Source organism: Gymnoscopelus braueri (assembly GCF_963280865.1).
Source record: "Gymnoscopelus braueri genome assembly, chromosome: 22".
In the NCBI taxonomy this organism is placed as follows: domain Eukaryota; kingdom Metazoa; phylum Chordata; class Actinopteri; order Myctophiformes; family Myctophidae; genus Gymnoscopelus; species Gymnoscopelus braueri.
In genome coordinates, this window is record NC_137624.1 from 44,954,231 (window position 1) to 44,964,939 (window position 10,709).

The following is a 10,709-nucleotide window of genomic DNA, read 5'->3' on the forward strand; positions in this document are numbered from 1 at the left end:
CAGTGACCTGGACCTGAGCTGGCTGTGATGTACTGATGTTCTCCTCCTGGGTCCCTGCAGTGACCTGGACCTGAGCTGGCTGTGATGTACTGATGTTCTCCTCCTGGGTCTCTGCAGTGACCTGGACCTGAGCTGGCTGTGATGTACTGATGTTCTCCTCCTGGGTCTCTGCAGTGAGCTGGCCCTGAGCGGAGAAGGTAGCACTGATGACGGTGGAGATGTGGAGCTCCATGGTGGTGTTGCTGCTGCTCTCCTCTCCTCCGTACTGAGTGGCTTGGTGAACCACGGCGTACGGTGACATTTTGTTCTCCTTACACCTGGTAGGTATAATGGAGGTTTAAATGGAATGAGTTCAAAAGGAAACTCTTATTCGGCAGTCAATCTTGGTCAAGTCTGTGTTGTATAATAAAAAAATTACTGGAGGAACTTAGGGAACAGGAACTTATTTTAAATAAATCAAATATGATTTTAACCAATCTCCCTCAAAACCCAAGGTTCAGTATCGCTTTCCCCGCCTAATTCTAATCCACCTCTCTGCCTTTTATTTTTTAATGTTTTCCTTTGCGTAATTTTAGCCTTTTAACAAGGTTATTGTCTTAATAAAGTTGTTTCTTTCATTTGTTCTGTTGTTTAATGTAAAGCGACTTTGAGTACTAAGAAGAGCGCTATGCAAATGTGATGTATTCTTATGATTATTATTATAAATAGTTCATCTGCAGTGGGTTGGAGGAGGTCTCCCTATACATTTAGACACTAGTGTCGGGCAGCACTGGTTGACATGCAGGTAGTGCTGCCTCAAGCACATAAGCCCCCCCCCCCCCCCCCCCCCCTAAAAGTTGCGGATTGCAGCTTTAAAGCCAATAGCTCACAAAACAACATGTGTCGTTCACCTACCTTCCGAACCAGTTCCTCTGTGTGCACTGCAGTCTGTGAGAGAACTCAAAGCAGTTCAGCTTCAGCACGTTAAAGAACGTGTATCCCACCACGTCTGATATGCTGTCGTTGGCCCCCGACAGACAGCCACGGAATCTACAGGAACATTATTACAAACTCACGTCAGGAAAGATCGTCCGTCTCAGATCAACAACTATGGGCTCAATATTAATTGGTGCAAAACATTGATTTAGAGCTGTGGTTCTCAACCTTTTCATCCAGGGGTTCCCCAGCTAAAGTAGTTAACATAGCATCATTTTAACCACTTTCTTTATGCATTTATACTTTGGCTAATCAAAACTAGCAGATCTACAAGCTCACAGCGCGTCTCTTCGTGCCGCGCTGCAAGCTTGTAGATCTACTATTTTACTTTTTTTTTTTTTTTTTACACATAAATCTCCTCTTTTGGGGGTCCCTGGCACAAAAACATGTTCGGACGGGGGTCCTCTCTCTTACCTCTTGTCACAGTCACAGTGAGACATGGTGAAGATGTTGCTGTTGAAGACGCCGAAGCTGGAGTGAAAGGACAGGATGGTGTCCTGGCACTGGTCATGTTCCCGACAGCAGCTGTCAGTCTCTGAGAACACACCTGTAACAGACAGCAGCTATTTGAAAATAGCGGATCTACAAGCTAACAACGCGTCACATCGCAACATGTTGTGAGCTTGTAGGTCTGCTATTTTCAGAAAATATCGGGGGGAAAAGTGAGATTTTTAATTTTTTTTGAAAGATTTTAGCAAACATCTTGGATGGGGGTCCCTGGCACAACATATTTTCAGATGGGGGTCCGCGGACAAACACATATTAATCTGGGGGTCCTTCATACATGAGATGAATGTGGTAACCGCTGGTTTAAAAGACATTAGGAAGCAAGCCAAAATAAGAAACTACACTTAGGAATCAATCCCAAATTCTCTTATTATAAGCAGGCATGGCAACACTGGTAAACAGGAAACCCCTTGATATGGGGCTCCCAGGTAGAGTATGTTAATACTAAATAACTAATGATCTGCAGTGGTTGGAGGTGTGCTCTCCCTACTTTTACATTTTAAACCAGTGGTTCTCAAAGTGAGGTCTGGGGGTCCTTAAGGGGGTCCCCAGCAAAATGAGTTAATAGCAAAAATCAGTTTAGCCACTTTAACCCTATTTTATACTTTGGTTATTCAAAAATAGTAGATCTACAAGCTCATGGTGCATCACATCGCAACACACATATTCTCTTATGAGGGGTCCCTGGCTAAATAGGGCATATCAATGTGGAGGTCCTTGACATGAAAAAGTTTGAGAACCACTGCTTTTGAGACCCTGGTATCAAATGGGACGCCTAGTGGTTAAGCTCATGCATTGCAGCTTCAACACTGATGATTTTGCTGTGTAACGTTCCAGAGGACACACACACACACACACACACACACACACACACACACACACACACACACACACACACACACACACACACACACACACACACACACACACACACACACACACACACACACACACACACACACACACACACACACACACACACACACACACACACACACACACACACACACACACACACACACACAGGGAACCACCAGTGCTGGAAAGTAGCTAAGTACATTTACTCAAATACAATTTTGAGGTATTTTTTTACTTATTGGAGTATTGCCAATTTTCAATACTTTTACTTCTATTCCATTACATCTCTGAGGAAAATATAGTACTTTTACTGCAACAATTATTGCAAAACTTTAGTTACTAGTTACTTTGTAGATTCATATTATTATTACTAAACATACCAACATAACCACTTAATCTCTATATATTTTGGCTATTTGAGAACAGCAGATCTACTAGCTCACAACGCCTCGCATCGCTTGTAGATCTGCTATTTTCAACAACAAAAAAAATACATACATATTGAAACGGGACAGTCTGCAAAATGAGTATAGCCTACTTTTACCTTTGGTACTTTAAGTACATCTTGATGCCAATACTTTTGTACTTTTACTCAAGCAAATTTAGAATTCTGGACTTTTACTTGTCTCTTATAACAGAGTATTTCTATATTGCAGTATTTGTACTTTTACTTAGTAGAGAATTTTAGTACTTTTTCCACCACCACTGGGAACCATGCACCTTAACTTAACTCACCCAGGTCTGCGTATGAAGGTGCTTTATTCCCAGAGCCACACCAGAGAGTTCCAGGAACAATGAAGCCACGTTTCACGCGCCGATGACCTCCAATGTCACCCCGGTGACCCTGGGGGTCATCATTCACCTCGCCCAGGCTCCGTACCAGCCTGTGTCTCTGTCCAGTCTCCTCTCTCCTTCTCCTTCTCTCCTCCTCTCTCCTTCTCTCCTCCTCTCTCCTTCTCCTGCTCTCCTCCTCTCTCCTGGAGGCTTCGTGGGGAGACGTGGAGGAGACGCACATCCCATCATCATCATCAAACAGCAGGCTGAGATCAAAGAGTTGGTGAGGTTGTTGGTTAAACTCCCCGCTGCGCTCCTCACACAGAGAGAAGTAATGTTCTATCACCGCTGCGTCGTCGCTCCAAGAGCAGCGGAGAGGAGAAGATCTCTGCTCCTCCTGCTGCTCCTCCTGCATGGACCAGATGGAGTGGTACAGGCGATAGGATGGAGAGGAGGAGGAGGATGATGGCTGGTTGGTTCTCCTCCGGAGGAGGAAACTATAGTGTGTCTCCTCCTTGTTCTCCATGACTTTGATCCAACCGCAGTGGTTCTCCTCCCCCTCTGCGGAGGAGGTCCATGTCAGAGGATGGGTCAGTAGAATGACCAGGAGAACACATGTTTTGTGCATAATGCTGCTAGAGCCGTTATGTGAGTGACTGACACAGCCAGGCCTGTTTGTCAATTAATATATAAAGCACAAGGCAGGCAATGAAAGCTATATACACAACCCCAAATCTATAACATTGTGTATCCTTTCTAAAGCAAACTGTCTGTCTCTCTGTCTCTCTTAGCTGTGACTAACTGTAACGCTCCCTATTGGTTGGTTTTATACTGAGCAGGGGGAGTTTCCACCATAGTGATGTCAACACTGATAGCTGCTGCTCAGCTCAGGAACACGTGGTACCGTCTGTAACCCAAAACATCAGATATGTCTGTCCTTGTGTGGCTCTGACCATCCCTTTCTCTCTCTCTCTCTCTCTTTGTGTGTGTGTGTGTGTGTGTGTGTGTGTGTGTGTGTGTGTGTGTGTGTGTGTGTGTGTGTGTGTGTGTGTGTGTGTGTGTGTGTGTGTGTGTGTGTGTATATATGTGTGTGTGTGTGTGTGTGTGTGTGTGTGTGTGTGTGTGTGTGTGTGTGTGTGTGTGTGTGTGTGTGTGTGTGTGTGTGTGTGTGTGTGTGTGTGTGTGTGTGTCTCTCTCTGTGTGTGTGTGTGTGTGTGTGTGTGTGTGTGTGTGTGTGTGTGTGTGTGTGTGTGTGTGTGTGTGTGTGTGTGTGTGTGTGTGTGTGTGTGTGTGTGTGTGTGTGTGTGTGTGTGTGTGTGTGTGTGTGTGTGTGTCTCTGTCTCTCTCTCTCTCTCTCAAAATCTAATTGCTGTAATTCCATTATACATGATGACTAAAGCATACGTGCAGTAGTATGTCAGTATATCAACATTGCAGCATATAGAGGTTGTATATAGGCTACAATCTAAAGACAAGTGAATAACAAACAGCCCATAATCTGAGTTCCCAGAAGTTCTTGCATACAAACAGGAGCAAACAACCTAACAATAGTGTGTGTGTGTGTGTGTGTGTGTGTGTGTGTGTGTGTGTGTGTGTGTGTGTGTGTGTGTGTGTGTGTGTGTGTGTGTGTGTGTGTGTGTGTGTGTGTGTGTGTGTGTGTGATGGGCATAAGTGGTATTGATTTATTGATGTCCACAGAGAGACTAAGTAGGTCTATCAATGAACAAACGTGACCATATACCTCATCAGAGCTGATAATGAGCCTGAACTCCATTCTTTACTATCATAAAGTGTTGACAATAAACATCCTCTGCTGGTTCAGTCACATTACAAACATAGATTAACGTGGCGTTTGACAATTACATACAAACTACTTTGTTTAACTTTTCACTATATTCAGATTTCATGACTCGTCATTTTTTGTTCCATTGTTAGACTAGAGAATACAATTATTGTCCAGTAATGCATCTTTCTCAAATTCCTTGAATTTCTGTGGTGTATTTATGTATGGAACATGGAAGTGACTTTAAACATGACAAGAAAGGAAAGTTAAACTTGACATTGTAATTAAATGGACTGGTTTGTTTCCATTATGTTTACTCACATGGGTTTGATCCACAGCTCATCAGTATTAAGCCAGAAGTCCAAAACCAGTCTAATATCTGACCTATCATACAATTATAACAATACATATTCTCAGCAGATTGAATTTGGTGATATAAACCTGCTAGTGGAAGATAATGTTATAAGACCACATCTGCATTTCTCTTTCCAGTGGTGGAAAGTAACTAAGTACATTTACTTAAGTACTGTACTTAAGTACAATTTTGAGGTACTTTTACTTTACTTGAGTATTTCCAATTTCAATACTTTTACTTCTACTCCACCACATCTCAGAGGCAAATATTGAGCTTTTACTCCACAAAAATTATTTGAAAACTTTAGTAGCTAGTTACTGTACTTTACAGATATCAATTTTTACAGTATAAAACATACATTAACCACTTTAGCCCTATTTTATACATAGGCTATTTGAAAATAGCAGATCTACAAGCTCACAACGCGTCGCATCGCACAACGCGTTGTGAGCTTGTGGATCTGCTATTTTCAAACATTTTTGTACTTTTACTTTTGGTACTTTTTTTGATGCTGATACTTTTGTACTTTTCCACATTTTAACATTTTAAACACAGGCCAAGTAATTAATAAAACATTAAAAAATATATTAAAAACTATAAGCTGTATTACATTATATCAAGTTTTGTCCCATATTTGTTAGATAATAGTGCTGCACCTTATGCAGCACTATTTTTTTTTACCTCACCTTATGTCCAAATCCGTGGCACATTTTGTGTTTTGGTTATAATAATGTGTATCTATCCTAAATATTCACAATATGTTTTTTAAAGAAATGTTTGAATGATTTTGGTGTCTCGTAAAGTGTCAGGATGACATGTCATGCTCATTAATATATTGCAGGAGATTTGTCGTATTGGTACCCGACTACCCGTACATAATTGCATCAGGTGACAGACGGCTAGAGGTAATGCTAATAGCTGCCTTCTTTTTGTCATTGTTCCACTGGCATACCTTAACGTTACACCACCTACACGTGGTCTAAGACTTTCTCATCAACGTCAAATACTTGTTCACCTTAACGGAAAGCACAACTCTTGAAACTAACTACAGTACCTTGACAAACATACAGAAAACGAGTGTAGCTCGTCCATTGTGGAGCAATTTGAAAACCCTGACAAAAACCATGCATTCATATCGTCCTCCGTCAAAACCATGCTCAGGTTCGTTTGCTGGTTTGAAAATGAAAATGAGTGGGGGCAGTGTGAAAATTAATTGAAATTCAGACAGAGAACTGATAAAAATACACGAGGAACTGAAATCTCAGCCATATGTATTTGTGTACCATACATGGAACTAGCCTGGTAAACCCCCAGGCTAGTTCCAGGGGGGTTTACCAGGCTAACATGGAACTGCAATGTCATCAGAATTCACTGTGTGAGAACTGCACAGTGATGGTGAAGAAAGAGAAACTTGGAAAGACACTTGCGGACAAAACCACAAATCATTTGACTTGACATTTCCGGCAAACAGAGAACTGAGAAAAATAAATAAACTAAGGAACTGAAATTTCAACCATTTTGACCCTATACACATTGTCAAGTGTCAATCATTAGTAGGCTATGTTAAAGGGGAATTTTGCCGCTCGGTTTTCTTACCTTTTCTGTGATGTTATGATATCCTTTCTAGTACAGTCGAAAAATGTCATAACTCCGTCCCGGGTCCGCCTCAGCTAAAAACGTGCGCTTATAGGCCTTGCGCTAGATCGCGTATTTTAATAGCTTTAATAGCATTTTTTTTTGGTAAGCTCTGACGTTCATATAGTGACAGAACACTATATGCAACGTGATTGTCTTGAATTGTCTTCAATTCCCACCGGAAGTCTCGCTATACGAGTTATTTTGTATGTCCGTGACAAAAAATTAAATATTGATACAAATGTTGATACAAGCTGGCATGGTGATGACTGACCCCTGTTCTACATAGCAGTATCGATACTTTTACTTAAAGTATAACATGTGAGTACTTCTTCCATCACCAGTGGTGTAAAGTAACTAAGTACATTTACTAAAGTACTGTACTTAAGTAGAATTTTGATCTATTTTTTACTTTACTGGAGTATTTCCAATTTTCAGTACTTTTACTTCTACTCCACTTCAGCCCTATATACATTTCGGCCATTTGAAAATAGCAGATCTACAAGCTCACAATGCGTCACGATGCGACACATTGTGAGCTTGTAGATCGGCTATTTTCAAAAGATTTTTTACACACTTTATACATTTGAAAACTTGTGAAATGGGACATTCTGCCGAATTATTACCTTCTACTTTTGGTACTTTAAGTACATTTTGATGCCAACACTTTTGTACTTTTACTCAAGTAAATTTTGAATTCCGGACTTTTACTTGAAACAGAGTATTTCTTTGCAATGCAGTACTTAAGTAAAGAATGTGAGTACTTTTTCCGCCTCTGTCCATCGCTGGTAAATCCCCCTTCCATGTACGTTGGGGTTTAGGGTTACATAAAGGAGAGCTTTAGGGCACCGACAGGCACAATGGTGTCTTTTCATTCACGTCCGGGACATTTGGAAGTGACTTTTAACCAGACGTGATTCATTCAACTTGACCTTGTCATTAGAACAGATCTGAGGTGAACTTTCACCCACTGGGAGAGCGGAGAGCAGCGTTTTATCAACACGGGGTCAAAGATCACTAAAATCCCTGCTGCGTGTCTCTCTGTGCTGATTGGTCTAGACCTCACCTGATTCAAACAAAGTGCCACTGCCATGTCACAGGCAGCGTTGCCAGGTCTGCAGTTCATTATAAGCGACTTTGGGCTTGTTTTTCCCCTGTAAAGCGTAGCTTGTAAATATTGGTTAGTTGTGGGTTGTGTGTTTATTCGGGTTTGTTTCTAAAGTGTAGTTTGCTTATTATGGGCTTGTTTCCTAATGCTGTTTAAAAACAGTAAGTGGTTCTCAAACATTGTCATGTCAAGGACCCCCAAAATTAATATGTAATTATCCGAGTATCCCCACCTGAAAACATTTTGTGTCAGGGAGCCCCGTACCAGATTTGTGTTGTTGAAATATTATTTTTTTCCCCAAAAAAGTATTTGAAAATAGCAGATCTACAAGCTCACGTGTCGCTTGTAGATCGGCTATTTTCACATAGCCTATGAAATATAAGTTTAAAGTGCTAGTCGCTTTTAATCTTTTGGGCTTGATTTCATAGATCCGGTTGCTTATTTCTCTTGCAAGATCTGGCAACGCTGGTCACAATACAAGTACAGTACACACCAGCAGTACACAGTGGAGCCTTCATTATTTGTGTATTTATTTATTAAACACATATTATGTTAGAGTGTTATTTACACTGTGTTACTGCACATGCAATGATGCACACATACAGTATAATGCCTGAAGAGACATTATTTTTTCTTTCTGCAGCATTTGACTGTTTTCAGTGTAAAGCTGATAATCTGTGCTTTGCTTAGTATGTTTATAAACACATTTATCCTTCATTATGAGATGCCCCTGCAGTAATCATACAGCATATTGTTGTTGTCAGGCATTAACTTCTTTATCTCCAGTGGTGGAAAAAGTACTCTCATTTTTTGCTTAAGTAAAAGTATCAATACTGTAATGTGGAAATACTCTATTACAAGTAAAAGTCCGGAATTCAAAATGTACTTGAGTAAAAGTGCAAAAGTCTTGGCATCAAAATGCGCCAAAAAAGTCAAAGCAGGCCTACTCATTATGCAGAATGTCCCATTTCAAGTTTTCAAATTAATAACAATCTCTTGAAAATAGCAGATCTACAAGCAACCACCTTCAGCCCTATATACATTTCGGCCATTTGAAAATGTCGCATTGTGAGCTTGTAGATCGGCTATTTTCAAAGGATTTTATACATTTGGAAACTTGTGAAATGGCACATCGTGCTCAATGAGTACTTTTAAACTTTTTGTACTTAAGTATATTTTGATGCCAATGCTTTTGTACTTTTACTCAAGTAAATTTAGAATGTATCAAGTAAAACATGCCAGTACTTTTTCCACCACTGCTTAGGACCAAAGGAAGTGAAGTTCGTACACTGAAGCTCCCAGTAAAAAAGTTTATTTAGCGTAAACTAAAGTGTTTACACTAAATAAAAGTTTCTGCTGGGAGATGGCAGAGTGCCAACATCTCTTCCTTTCCACCTATTATTTTAACCATTTAAGACCTGGAACCCATCCGTGTGTCATTTTAAGACTTGAGCAAAAAAAAAGCATTATTTTACACTATTCAAAAATAGCAGATCTACAAGCTCATAGCGCGGTACCGAGTGCCGCGCTATGAGCTTGTAGATCTGCTATTTTTGAAAAATCGTGAAAATGGGTGCTAATCTTTGAATATATATATTATTTTAAAGCGAACATTTTTAACTCAAATCTTTGCTTCTGGGGGGGTCCCTGGAACAACATATTTTGAGATGGGGGTCCGCGGCCGAATACATATAATTTTGGGGGTCCTTGACATGAAAGGTTCGAGCACCACTGATATAGAAACATACGTTTTTTTCAGAAAACTGTTGGGATTTAGAAGAAATTGTAGAATCGGCTTCAGGCCTGGAACGCATCTGTGTCACTTTAGATTTCTTTGGCTATTGAAAAATAGCAGATATACAAGCTCATAGCGCGGCACCGAGTGCCGCGCTATGAGCTTGTAGATCTGGTATTTTTGAAAAATCGTGAAAATGATTTTTTAATATATTTTTTCCGATAAACTGTTTTTGATTGGACTGGATTTTGAGTTTTTTTAGAAGCGGCTTCAGGTCTTAATGGGTTAACATCTCCACATCCATAACCGTCCACAGGACATTTTGAAAGCCTTCCATGCACTATAAAACGCACGATGACGCGATAAAGTGAAAATGTGTTGATAAGGTGAGATGAATCATGCTTCAGCGGTGCCAGAGCACAGAAGTCACATAGATTATATGTTTATTACATAACACATTAGAATGATCTCATACTAATAACAACATCACACATAAATCATTCTGGGTCAACGAGGTCAAAGTCATGTGTGAGGGAGAAGTCCTTTTGTGACACCTGGGCACGTAGGCGTGTAGTTCAGAACATAACGTCAATAAACACTATCGTATCAACATCTTTATCTTCTTCATCAAATATGATAACAACCCTTTAATATGATAACAACCCTTTAATATGATAACAACCCTTTTCAATCAGTAGAATCCTGCACGGTGCTTTGTTAAAGGGATAGTTCACCCCAAAAATATATATGTTTTTTAGTTTTTGTCTCATTCCTATAAGCGAATAATCTGATGACCAGCAGACCGGTAGACAACGGTTCCGGTAGGAGACACAAAGGAGACTCTTTGTGTCACTTTTTTTTTTAAATAAAATGAATGAAATGTAATTTTGTCCAAGCTGTATGGTAGAGTATGTTAATACAATATAACTATAACTTCTATCTATTTAGTCTCCCTGCTCTTCTATTGAGACATTTAGAT

The 10,709-nt window shown here is 40.2% G+C and overlaps 1 protein-coding gene across 1 annotated transcript in view; it reads left to right on the forward strand.

The window, feature by feature from the left end:
• The window catches only part of LOC308077758 (BRCA1-associated protein-like), an 801,007-nt gene that overhangs the window by 471,182 nt on the left and 319,116 nt on the right, over positions 1 to 10,709 (forward strand). The gene's annotated exons all lie outside the window — the stretch shown is intronic.